The sequence below is a fragment of the Podarcis cretensis genome (assembly GCF_951804945.1).
Source record: "Podarcis cretensis genome assembly, chromosome: 7".
Lineage (NCBI taxonomy): Eukaryota > Metazoa > Chordata > Lepidosauria > Squamata > Lacertidae > Podarcis > Podarcis cretensis.
In genome coordinates this window covers 16,150,597-16,164,009 of record NC_137176.1, presented here as the reverse complement: position 1 = coordinate 16,164,009, position 13,413 = coordinate 16,150,597, and positions in this window count along the sequence as shown.

The window sequence follows — 13,413 nt, the reverse complement described above, 5'->3', positions numbered from 1 at the left end:
CTGTGAGAAAAAGCCTTCTGTTTCGACCGCCAAACCTCTCAGGGGAGCATTTGCAACCGTTTGGCACTATTTTTGAGTGAATTGCCAAAAGTCAGATTTTTGATGAAATTGTGACCCCGGGGCTTAGGGATTTTTTCAAAAAAACTTTTTCTGCAGGTTAAGTTGTAGAAGGCTGATTTCTTGTCCTGTCATAAAAAGCCTTCTGTTTCGACCGCCAAAACTCTCAGGGGTGCATTTGCAACCATTTGGCACCATTTCTGAGAGAATTGGCGAAAGTCAGATTTTTGATGAAATTGTGACCCCGGGGCTTAGGGATTTTTTCAAAAAAACTTTTTCAGCCGCTTAAATTGTCCAGGGCTGATTTCTTGTCCTGTGATAAAAAGCCTTCTGTTTCGACCGCCAAACCTCTCAGGGGTGCATTTGCAACCATTTGGCACCATTTCTGAGTGAATTGCCAAAAGTCAGATTTTTGATGAAATTGTGACCCCGGGGCTTAGGGATTTTTTAAAAAAAACTTTTTCAGCCGCTTAAATTGTCCAGGGCTGATTTCTTGTCCTGTGATAAAAAGCCTTCTGTTTCGACCGCCAAACCTCTCAGGGGAGCATTTGCAACCATTTGGCACAATTTTTGAGTGAATTGGCGAAAGTCAGATTTTTGATGAAATTGTGACCCGGGGCTTAGGGATTTTTTCAAAAAAACTTTTTCAGCCGCTTAAATTGTCCAGGGCTGATTTCTTGTCCTGTGATAAAAAGCCTTCTGTTTCGACCGCCAAACCTCTCAGGGGAGCATTTTCAACCATTTGGCACCATTTTTGAGTGAATTGCCAAAAGTCAGATTTTTGATGAAATTGTGACCCCAGGGCTTAGGGATTTTTTCAAAAAAACTTTTTCAGCCGCTTAAATTGACCAGGGCTGATTTGTCTTCCTGTGAGAAAAAGCCTTCTGTTTCGACCGCCAAAACTCTCAGGGGAGCATGTGCAACTGTTTGGCACTATTTTTGAGTGAATTGGCGAAAGTGAGATTTTTGATGAAATTGTGACCCCGGGGCTTAGGGATTTTTTCAAAAAAACTTTTTCAGCCGCTTAAATTGTCCAGGGCTGATTTCTTGTCCTGTGATAAAAAGCCTTTTGTTTCGACCGCCAAACCTCTCAGGGGAGCATTTGCAACCATTTGGCACCATTTTTGAGTGAATTGCCAAAAGTCAGATTTTTGATGAAATTGTGACCCCGGGGCTTAGGGATTTTTTCAAAAAAACTTTTTCAGCCGCTTAAATAGACCATGGCTGATTTCTCTTCTTGTGAGAAAAAGCCTTCTGTTTCGACCGCCAAAACTCTCAGGGGAGCATGTGCAACCGTTTGGCACTATTTTTGAGTGAATTGCCAAAAGTCAGATTTTTGATGAAATTGTGACCCCGGGGCTTAGGGATTTTTTCAAAAAAACTTTTTCTGCCGGTTATGTTGTAGAAGGCTGATTTCTTGTCCTGTGATAAAAAGCCTTCTGTTTCGACCGCCAAACCTCTCAGGGGAGCATTTGCAACCATTTGGCACAATTTTTGAGTGAATTGGCGAAAGTGAGATTTTTGATGAAATTGTGACCCCGGGGCTTAGGGATTTTTTCAAAAAAACTTTTTCAGCCGCTTAAATTGTCCAGGGCTGATTTCTTGTCTTGTGATAAAAAGCCTTCTGTTTCGACCGCCAAACCTCTCAGGGGAGCATTTGCAACCATTTGGCACAATTTTTGAGTGAATTGGCGAAAGTGAGATTTTTGATGAAATTGTGACCCCGGGGCTTAGGGATTTTTTCAAAAAAACTTTTTCAGCCGCTTAAATTGACCAGGGCTGATTTCTCTTCCTGTGAGAAAAAGCCTTCTGTTTCGACCGCCAAAACTCTCAGGGGAGCATGTGCCACCGTTTGGCACTATTTTTGAGTGAATTGCCAAAAGTCAGATTTTTGATGAAATTGTGACCCCGGGGCTTAGGGATTTTTTCAAAAAAACTTTTTCTGCCGGTTATGTTGTAGAAGGCTGATTTCTTGTCCTGTGATAAAAAGCCTTCTGTTTCGACCGCCAAACCTCTCAGGGGAGCATTTGCAACCATTTGGCACAATTTTTGAGTGAATTGGCGAAAGTCAGATTTTTGATGAAATTGTGACCCCGGGGCTTAGGGATTTTTTCAAAAAAACTTTTTCAGCCGCTTAAATTGTCCAGGGCTGATTTCTTGTCCTGTGATAAAAAGCCTTCTGTTTCGACCACCAAACCTCTCAGGGGAGCATTTGCAACCATTTGGCACCAATTTTGAGTGAATTGGCGAAAGTCAGATTTTTGATGAAATTGTGACACCGGGGCTTAGGGATTTTTTCAAAAAAACTTTTTCAGCCGCTTAAGTTGTCCAGGGCTGATTTCTTGTCGTATGATAAAAAGCCTTCTGTTTCGACAGCCAAAACTCTCAGGGGAGCATGTGCAACCGTTTGGCACTATTTTTGAGTGAATTGCCAAAAGTCAGATTTTTGATGAAATTGTGACCCCGGGGCTTAGGGATTTTTTCAAAAAAACTTTTTCTGCCGGTTAAGTTGTAGAATGGCTGATTTCTTGTCCTGTGATAAAAAGCCTTCTGTTTCGACCGCCAAACCTCTCAGGGGAGCATTTGCAACCATTTGGCACAATTTTTGAGTGAATTGGCGAAAGTCAGATTTTTGATGAAATTGTGACCCGGGGCTTAGGGATTTTTTCAAAAAAACTTTTTCAGCCGCTTAAATTGTCCAGGGCTGATTTCTTGTCCTGTGATAAAAAGCCTTCTGTTTCGACCGCCAAACCTCTCAGGGGAGCATTTGCAACCATTTGGCACAATTTTTGAGTGAATTGGCGAAAGTCAGATTTTTGATGAAATTGTGACCCCGGGGCTTGGGGATTTTTTCAAAAAAACTTTTTCAGCCGCTTAAATTGTCCAGGGCTGATTTCTTGTCCTGTGATAAAAAGCCTTCTGTTTCGACCGCCAAACCTCTCAGGGGAGCATTTGCAACCATTTGCCACCATTTTTGAGTGAATTGCCAAAAGTCAGATTTTTGATGAAATTGTGACCCCGGGGCTTAGGGATTTTTTCAAAAAAACTTTTTCAGCCGCTTAAATTGACCATGGCTGATTTCTCTTCCTGTGAGAAAAAACCTTCTGTTTCGACCGCCAAAACTCTCAGGGGAGCATGTGCAACCGTTTGGCACTATTTTTGAGTGAATTGCCAAAAGTCAGATTTTTGATGAAATTGTGACCCCGGGGCTTAGGGATTTTTTCAAAAAAACTTTTTCTGCCGGTTATGTTGTAGAAGGCTGATTTCTTGTCCTGTGATAAAAAGCCTTCTGTTTCGACCGCCAAACCTCTCAGGGGAGCATTTGCAACCATTTGGCACAATTTTTGAGTGAATTGGCGAAAGTGAGATTTTTGATGAAATTGTGACCCCGGGGCTTAGGGATTTTTTCAAAAAAACTTTTTCAGCCGCTTAAATTGACCAGGGCTGATTTCTCTTCCTGTGAGAAAAAGCCTTCTGTTTCGACCGCCAAAACTCTCAGGGGAGCATGTGCCACCGTTTGGCACTATTTTTGAGTGAATTGCCAAAAGTCAGATTTTTGATGAAATTGTGACCCCGGGGCTTAGGGATTTTTTCAAAAAAACTTTTTCTGCCGGTTATGTTGTAGAAGGCTGATTTCTTGTCCTGTGATAAAAAGCCTTCTGTTTCGACCGCCAAACCTCTCAGGGGAGCATTTGCAACCATTTGGCACAATTTTTGAGTGAATTGGCGAAAGTCAGATTTTTGATGAAATTGTGACCCCGGGGCTTAGGGATTTTTTCAAAAAAACTTTTTCAGCCGCTTAAATTGTCCAGGGCTGATTTCTTGTCCTGTGATAAAAAGCCTTCTGTTTCGACCACCAAACCTCTCAGGGGAGCATTTGCAACCATTTGGCACCAATTTTGAGTGAATTGGCGAAAGTCAGATTTTTGATGAAATTGTGACACCGGGGCTTAGGGATTTTTTCAAAAAAACTTTTTCAGCCGCTTAAGTTGTCCAGGGCTGATTTCTTGTCGTATGATAAAAAGCCTTCTGTTTCGACAGCCAAAACTCTCAGGGGAGCATGTGCAACCGTTTGGCACTATTTTTGAGTGAATTGCCAAAAGTCAGATTTTTGATGAAATTGTGACCCCGGGGCTTAGGGATTTTTTCAAAAAAACTTTTTCTGCCGGTTAAGTTGTAGAATGGCTGATTTCTTGTCCTGTGATAAAAAGCCTTCTGTTTCGACCGCCAAACCTCTCAGGGGAGCATTTGCAACCATTTGGCACAATTTTTGAGTGAATTGGCGAAAGTCAGATTTTTGATGAAATTGTGACCCGGGGCTTAGGGATTTTTTCAAAAAAACTTTTTCAGCCGCTTAAATTGTCCAGGGCTGATTTCTTGTCCTGTGATAAAAAGCCTTCTGTTTCGACCGCCAAACCTCTCAGGGGAGCATTTGCAACCATTTGGCACAATTTTTGAGTGAATTGGCGAAAGTCAGATTTTTGATGAAATTGTGACCCGGGGCTTAGGGATTTTTTCAAAAAAACTTTTTCAGCCGCTTAAATTGACCAGGGCTGATTTGTCTTCCTGTGAGAAAAAGCCTTCTGTTTCGACCGCCAAAACTCTCAGGGGAGCATGTGCAACCGTTTGGCACTATTTTTGAGTGAATTGGCGAAAGTGAGATTTTTGATGAAATTGTGACCCCGGGGCTTAGGGATTTTTTCAAAAAAACTTTTTCAGCCGCTTAAATTGTCCAGGGCTGATTTCTTGTCCTGTGATAAAAAGCCTTCTGTTTCGACCGCCAAACCTCTCAGGGGAGCATTTGCAACCATTTGCCACCATTTTTGAGTGAATTGCCAAAAGTCAGATTTTTGATGAAATTGTGACCCCGGGGCTTAGGGATTTTTTCAAAAAAACTTTTTCTGCCGGTTATGTTGTAGAAGGCTGATTTCTTGTCCTGTGATAAAAAGCCTTCTGTTTCGACCGCCGAACCTCTCAGGGGAGCATTTGCAACCATTTGGCACAATTTTTGAGTGAATTGGCGAAAGTGAGATTTTTGATGAAATTGTGACCCCGGGGCTTAGGGATTTTTTCAAAAAAACTTTTTCAGCCGCTTAAATTGACCAGGGCTGATTTCTCTTCCTGTGAGAAAAAGCCTTCTGTTTCGACCGCCAAAACTCTCAGGGGAGCATGTGTAACCGTTTGGCACTATTTTTGAGTGAATTGCCAAAAGTCAGATTTTTGATGAAATTGTGACCCCCGGGCTTAGGGATTTTTTCAAAAAAACTTTTTCTGCCGGTTATGTTGTAGAAGGCTGATTTCTTGTCCTGTGATAAAAAGCCTTCTGTTTCGACCGCCAAGCCTCTCAGGGGAGCATTTGCAACCATTTGGCACCATTTTTGAGTGAATTGCCAAAAGTCAGATTTTTGATGAAATTGTGACCCCGGGGCTTAGGAATTTTTTCAAAAAAACTTTTTCTTCCGGTTAAGTTGTCGAGGGCTGATTTCTTGTCCTGTGATAAAAAGTTTTCTGTTTCGACTGCCAAACCTCTCAGGGGAGCATTTGCAACAATTTGGCACCATTTTTGAGGGAATTGCCAAAAGTCAGATTTTTGATGAAAATGTTACCCCGGGGCTTAGAGATTTTTTCAAAAAAACTTTTTCAGCCGCTTAAATTGTCCAGCGCTGATTTCTTGTCGTGTGATAAAAAGCCTTTTGTTTCGACCGCCAAACCTCTCAGGGGAGCATTTGCAACCATTTGGCACCATTTTTGAGTGAATTGCTGAAAATCAGATTTTTGATGAAATTGTGACCCCGGGGCTTAGGGATTTTTTCAAAAAAACTTTTTCTGCCGTTTAAGTTGTCGAGGGCTGATTTCTTGTCCTATGATAAAAAGTTTTCTGTTTCACCGCCAAAACTCTCAGGGGAGCATTTGCAACCATATGGCACCATTTTTGAGTGAATTGCCAAAAGTCAGATTTGGCACCGTTTGGCACTATTTTTGAGTGAATTGCCAAAAGTCAGATTTTGGATGAAATTGTGACCCCGGGGCTTAGGGATTTTTTCAAAAAAACTTTTTCTGCCGGTTAAGTTGTAGAAGGCTGATTTCTTGTCCTGTGATAAAAAGCCTTCTTTTTCTACTGCCAAACCTCTCAGGGGAGCATTTGCAACCGTTTGGCACTATTTTTGAGTGAATTGGAGAAAGTCAGATTTTTGATGAAATTGTGACCCCGGGGCTTAGGGATTTTTTCAAAAAAACTTTTTCAGCCGCTTAAATTGTCCAGGGCTGATTTCCTGTCCTGTGATAAAAAGCCTTCTGTTTCGACCGCCAAACCTCTCAGGGGAGCATTTGCAACCATTTGGCACAATTTTTGAGTGAATTGGCGAAAGTCAGATTTTTGATGAAATTGTGACCCGGGGCTTAGGGATTTTTTCAAAAAAACTTTTTCAGCCGCTTAAATTGTCCAGGGCTGATTTCTTGTCCTGTGATAAAAAGCCTTCTGTTTCGACCGCCAAACCTCTCAGGGGAGCATTTGCAACCATTTGGCACCATTTTTGAGTGAATTGCCAAAAGACAGATTTTTGATGAAATTGTGACCCCGGGGCTTAGGGATTTTTTCAAAAAAACTTTTTCAGCCGCTTAAATTGACCAGCGCTGATTTCTCTTCCTGTGAGAAAAAGCCTTCTGTTTCGACCGCCAAAACTCTCAGGGGAGCATGTTCAACCGTTTGGCACTATTTTTGAGTGAATTGCCAAAAGTCAGATTTTTGATGAAATTGTGACCCCGGGGCTTAGGGATTTTTTCAAAAAAACTTTTTCTGCCGGTTATGTTGTAGAAGGCTGATTTCTTGTCCTGTGATAAAAAGCCTTCTGTTTCGACCGCCGAACCTCTCAGGGGAGCATTTGCAACCATTTGGCACAATTTTTGAGTGAATTGGCGAAAGTGAGATTTTTGATGAAATTGTGACACCGGGGCTTAGGGATTTTTTCAAAAAAACTTTTTCAGCCGCTTAAATTGACCAGGGCTGATTTCTCTTCCTGTGAGAAAAAGCCTTCTGTTTCGACCGCCAAACCTCTCAGGGGAGCATTTGCAACCGTTTGGCACTATTTTTGAGTGAATTGCCAAAAGTCAGATTTTTGATGAAATTGTGACCCCGGGGCTTAGGGATTTTTTCAAAAAAACTTTTTCTGCAGGTTAAGTTGTAGAAGGCTGATTTCTTGTCCTGTCATAAAAAGCCTTCTGTTTCGACCGCCAAAACTCTCAGGGGTGCATTTGCAACCATTTGGCACCATTTCTGAGAGAATTGGCGAAAGTCAGATTTTTGATGAAATTGTGACCCCGGGGCTTAGGGATTTTTTCAAAAAAACTTTTTCAGCCGCTTAAATTGTCCAGGGCTGATTTCTTGTCCTGTGATAAAAAGCCTTCTGTTTCGACCGCCAAACCTCTCAGGGGTGCATTTGCAACCATTTGGCACCATTTCTGAGTGAATTGCCAAAAGTCAGATTTTTGATGAAATTGTGACCCCGGGGCTTAGGGATTTTTTAAAAAAAACTTTTTCAGCCGCTTAAATTGTCCAGGGCTGATTTCTTGTCCTGTGATAAAAAGCCTTCTGTTTCGACCGCCAAACCTCTCAGGGGAGCATTTGCAACCATTTGGCACAATTTTTGAGTGAATTGGCGAAAGTCAGATTTTTGATGAAATTGTGACCCGGGGCTTAGGGATTTTTTCAAAAAAACTTTTTCAGCCGCTTAAATTGTCCAGGGCTGATTTCTTGTCCTGTGATAAAAAGCCTTCTGTTTCGACCGCCAAACCTCTCAGGGGAGCATTTTCAACCATTTGGCACCATTTTTGAGTGAATTGGCGAAAGTGAGATTTTTGATGAAATTGTGACCCCAGGGCTTAGGGATTTTTTCAAAAAAACTTTTTCAGCCGCTTAAATTGACCAGGGCTGATTTGTCTTCCTGTGAGAAAAAGCCTTCTGTTTCGACCGCCAAAACTCTCAGGGGAGCATGTGCAACTGTTTGGCACTATTTTTGAGTGAATTGGCGAAAGTGAGATTTTTGATGAAATTGTGACCCCGGGGCTTAGGGATTTTTTCAAAAAAACTTTTTCAGCCGCTTAAATTGTCCAGGGCTGATTTCTTGTCCTGTGATAAAAAGCCTTTTGTTTCGACCGCCAAACCTCTCAGGGGAGCATTTGCAACCATTTGGCACCATTTTTGAGTGAATTGCCAAAAGTCAGATTTTTGATGAAATTGTGACCCCGGGGCTTAGGGATTTTTTCAAAAAAACTTTTTCAGCCGCTTAAATAGACCATGGCTGATTTCTCTTCTTGTGAGAAAAAGCCTTCTGTTTCGACCGCCAAAACTCTCAGGGGAGCATGTGCAACCGTTTGGCACTATTTTTGAGTGAATTGCCAAAAGTCAGATTTTTGATGAAATTGTGACCCCGGGGCTTAGGGATTTTTTCAAAAAAACTTTTTCTGCCGGTTATGTTGTAGAAGGCTGATTTCTTGTCCTGTGATAAAAAGCCTTCTGTTTCGACCGCCAAACCTCTCAGGGGAGCATTTGCAACCATTTGGCACAATTTTTGAGTGAATTGGCGAAAGTGAGATTTTTGATGAAATTGTGACCCCGGGGCTTAGGGATTTTTTCAAAAAAACTTTTTCAGCCGCTTAAATTGTCCAGGGCTGATTTCTTGTCTTGTGATAAAAAGCCTTCTGTTTCGACCGCCAAACCTCTCAGGGGAGCATTTGCAACCATTTGGCACAATTTTTGAGTGAATTGGCGAAAGTGAGATTTTTGATGAAATTGTGACCCCGGGGCTTAGGGATTTTTTCAAAAAAACTTTTTCAGCCGCTTAAATTGACCAGGGCTGATTTCTCTTCCTGTGAGAAAAAGCCTTCTGTTTCGACCGCCAAAACTCTCAGGGGAGCATGTGCCACCGTTTGGCACTATTTTTGAGTGAATTGCCAAAAGTCAGATTTTTGATGAAATTGTGACCCCGGGGCTTAGGGATTTTTTCAAAAAAACTTTTTCTGCCGGTTATGTTGTAGAAGGCTGATTTCTTGTCCTGTGATAAAAAGCCTTCTGTTTCGACCGCCAAACCTCTCAGGGGAGCATTTGCAACCATTTGGCACAATTTTTGAGTGAATTGGCGAAAGTCAGATTTTTGATGAAATTGTGACCCCGGGGCTTAGGGATTTTTTCAAAAAAACTTTTTCAGCCGCTTAAATTGTCCAGGGCTGATTTCTTGTCCTGTGATAAAAAGCCTTCTGTTTCGACCACCAAACCTCTCAGGGGAGCATTTGCAACCATTTGGCACCAATTTTGAGTGAATTGGCGAAAGTCAGATTTTTGATGAAATTGTGACACCGGGGCTTAGGGATTTTTTCAAAAAAACTTTTTCAGCCGCTTAAGTTGTCCAGGGCTGATTTCTTGTCGTATGATAAAAAGCCTTCTGTTTCGACAGCCAAAACTCTCAGGGGAGCATGTGCAACCGTTTGGCACTATTTTTGAGTGAATTGCCAAAAGTCAGATTTTTGATGAAATTGTGACCCCGGGGCTTAGGGATTTTTTCAAAAAAACTTTTTCTGCCGGTTAAGTTGTAGAATGGCTGATTTCTTGTCCTGTGATAAAAAGCCTTCTGTTTCGACCGCCAAACCTCTCAGGGGAGCATTTGCAACCATTTGGCACAATTTTTGAGTGAATTGGCGAAAGTCAGATTTTTGATGAAATTGTGACCCGGGGCTTAGGGATTTTTTCAAAAAAACTTTTTCAGCCGCTTAAATTGTCCAGGGCTGATTTCTTGTCCTGTGATAAAAAGCCTTCTGTTTCGACCGCCAAACCTCTCAGGGGAGCATTTGCAACCATTTGGCACAATTTTTGAGTGAATTGGCGAAAGTCAGATTTTTGATGAAATTGTGACCCCGGGGCTTGGGGATTTTTTCAAAAAAACTTTTTCAGCCGCTTAAATTGTCCAGGGCTGATTTCTTGTCCTGTGATAAAAAGCCTTCTGTTTCGACCGCCAAACCTCTCAGGGGAGCATTTGCAACCATTTGCCACCATTTTTGAGTGAATTGCCAAAAGTCAGATTTTTGATGAAATTGTGACCCCGGGGCTTAGGGATTTTTTCAAAAAAACTTTTTCAGCCGCTTAAATTGACCATGGCTGATTTCTCTTCCTGTGAGAAAAAACCTTCTGTTTCGACCGCCAAAACTCTCAGGGGAGCATGTGCAACCGTTTGGCACTATTTTTGAGTGAATTGCCAAAAGTCAGATTTTTGATGAAATTGTGACCCCGGGGCTTAGGGATTTTTTCAAAAAAACTTTTTCTGCCGGTTATGTTGTAGAAGGCTGATTTCTTGTCCTGTGATAAAAAGCCTTCTGTTTCGACCGCCAAACCTCTCAGGGGAGCATTTGCAACCATTTGGCACAATTTTTGAGTGAATTGGCGAAAGTGAGATTTTTGATGAAATTGTGACCCCGGGGCTTAGGGATTTTTTCAAAAAAACTTTTTCAGCCGCTTAAATTGACCAGGGCTGATTTCTCTTCCTGTGAGAAAAAGCCTTCTGTTTCGACCGCCAAAACTCTCAGGGGAGCATGTGCCACCGTTTGGCACTATTTTTGAGTGAATTGCCAAAAGTCAGATTTTTGATGAAATTGTGACCCCGGGGCTTAGGGATTTTTTCAAAAAAACTTTTTCTGCCGGTTATGTTGTAGAAGGCTGATTTCTTGTCCTGTGATAAAAAGCCTTCTGTTTCGACCGCCAAACCTCTCAGGGGAGCATTTGCAACCATTTGGCACAATTTTTGAGTGAATTGGCGAAAGTCAGATTTTTGATGAAATTGTGACCCCGGGGCTTAGGGATTTTTTCAAAAAAACTTTTTCAGCCGCTTAAATTGTCCAGGGCTGATTTCTTGTCCTGTGATAAAAAGCCTTCTGTTTCGACCACCAAACCTCTCAGGGGAGCATTTGCAACCATTTGGCACCAATTTTGAGTGAATTGGCGAAAGTCAGATTTTTGATGAAATTGTGACACCGGGGCTTAGGGATTTTTTCAAAAAAACTTTTTCAGCCGCTTAAGTTGTCCAGGGCTGATTTCTTGTCGTATGATAAAAAGCCTTCTGTTTCGACAGCCAAAACTCTCAGGGGAGCATGTGCAACCGTTTGGCACTATTTTTGAGTGAATTGCCAAAAGTCAGATTTTTGATGAAATTGTGACCCCGGGGCTTAGGGATTTTTTCAAAAAAACTTTTTCTGCCGGTTAAGTTGTAGAATGGCTGATTTCTTGTCCTGTGATAAAAAGCCTTCTGTTTCGACCGCCAAACCTCTCAGGGGAGCATTTGCAACCATTTGGCACAATTTTTGAGTGAATTGGCGAAAGTCAGATTTTTGATGAAATTGTGACCCGGGGCTTAGGGATTTTTTCAAAAAAACTTTTTCAGCCGCTTAAATTGTCCAGGGCTGATTTCTTGTCCTGTGATAAAAAGCCTTCTGTTTCGACCGCCAAACCTCTCAGGGGAGCATTTGCAACCATTTGGCACAATTTTTGAGTGAATTGGCGAAAGTCAGATTTTTGATGAAATTGTGACCCGGGGCTTAGGGATTTTTTCAAAAAAACTTTTTCAGCCGCTTAAATTGACCAGGGCTGATTTGTCTTCCTGTGAGAAAAAGCCTTCTGTTTCGACCGCCAAAACTCTCAGGGGAGCATGTGCAACCGTTTGGCACTATTTTTGAGTGAATTGGCGAAAGTGAGATTTTTGATGAAATTGTGACCCCGGGGCTTAGGGATTTTTTCAAAAAAACTTTTTCAGCCGCTTAAATTGTCCAGGGCTGATTTCTTGTCCTGTGATAAAAAGCCTTCTGTTTCGACCGCCAAACCTCTCAGGGGAGCATTTGCAACCATTTGCCACCATTTTTGAGTGAATTGCCAAAAGTCAGATTTTTGATGAAATTGTGACCCCGGGGCTTAGGGATTTTTTCAAAAAAACTTTTTCTGCCGGTTATGTTGTAGAAGGCTGATTTCTTGTCCTGTGATAAAAAGCCTTCTGTTTCGACCGCCGAACCTCTCAGGGGAGCATTTGCAACCATTTGGCACAATTTTTGAGTGAATTGGCGAAAGTGAGATTTTTGATGAAATTGTGACCCCGGGGCTTAGGGATTTTTTCAAAAAAACTTTTTCAGCCGCTTAAATTGACCAGGGCTGATTTCTCTTCCTGTGAGAAAAAGCCTTCTGTTTCGACCGCCAAAACTCTCAGGGGAGCATGTGTAACCGTTTGGCACTATTTTTGAGTGAATTGCCAAAAGTCAGATTTTTGATGAAATTGTGACCCCCGGGCTTAGGGATTTTTTCAAAAAAACTTTTTCTGCCGGTTATGTTGTAGAAGGCTGATTTCTTGTCCTGTGATAAAAAGCCTTCTGTTTCGACCGCCAAGCCTCTCAGGGGAGCATTTGCAACCATTTGGCACCATTTTTGAGTGAATTGCCAAAAGTCAGATTTTTGATGAAATTGTGACCCCGGGGCTTAGGAATTTTTTCAAAAAAACTTTTTCTTCCGGTTAAGTTGTCGAGGGCTGATTTCTTGTCCTGTGATAAAAAGTTTTCTGTTTCGACTGCCAAACCTCTCAGGGGAGCATTTGCAACAATTTGGCACCATTTTTGAGGGAATTGCCAAAAGTCAGATTTTTGATGAAAATGTTACCCCGGGGCTTAGAGATTTTTTCAAAAAAACTTTTTCAGCCGCTTAAATTGTCCAGCGCTGATTTCTTGTCGTGTGATAAAAAGCCTTTTGTTTCGACCGCCAAACCTCTCAGGGGAGCATTTGCAACCATTTGGCACCATTTTTGAGTGAATTGCTGAAAATCAGATTTTTGATGAAATTGTGACCCCGGGGCTTAGGGATTTTTTCAAAAAAACTTTTTCTGCCGTTTAAGTTGTCGAGGGCTGATTTCTTGTCCTATGATAAAAAGTTTTCTGTTTCACCGCCAAAACTCTCAGGGGAGCATTTGCAACCATATGGCACCATTTTTGAGTGAATTGCCAAAAGTCAGATTTGGCACCGTTTGGCACTATTTTTGAGTGAATTGCCAAAAGTCAGATTTTGGATGAAATTGTGACCCCGGGGCTTAGGGATTTTTTCAAAAAAACTTTTTCTGCCGGTTAAGTTGTAGAAGGCTGATTTCTTGTCCTGTGATAAAAAGCCTTCTTTTTCTACTGCCAAACCTCTCAGGGGAGCATTTGCAACAATTTGGCACAATTTTTGAGTGAATTGGCGAAAGTCAAATTTTTGATGAAATTGTGACCCCGGGGCTTAGGGATTTTTTCAAAAAAACTTTTTCAGCCGCTTAAATTGTCCAGGGCTGATTTCTTGTCCTGTGA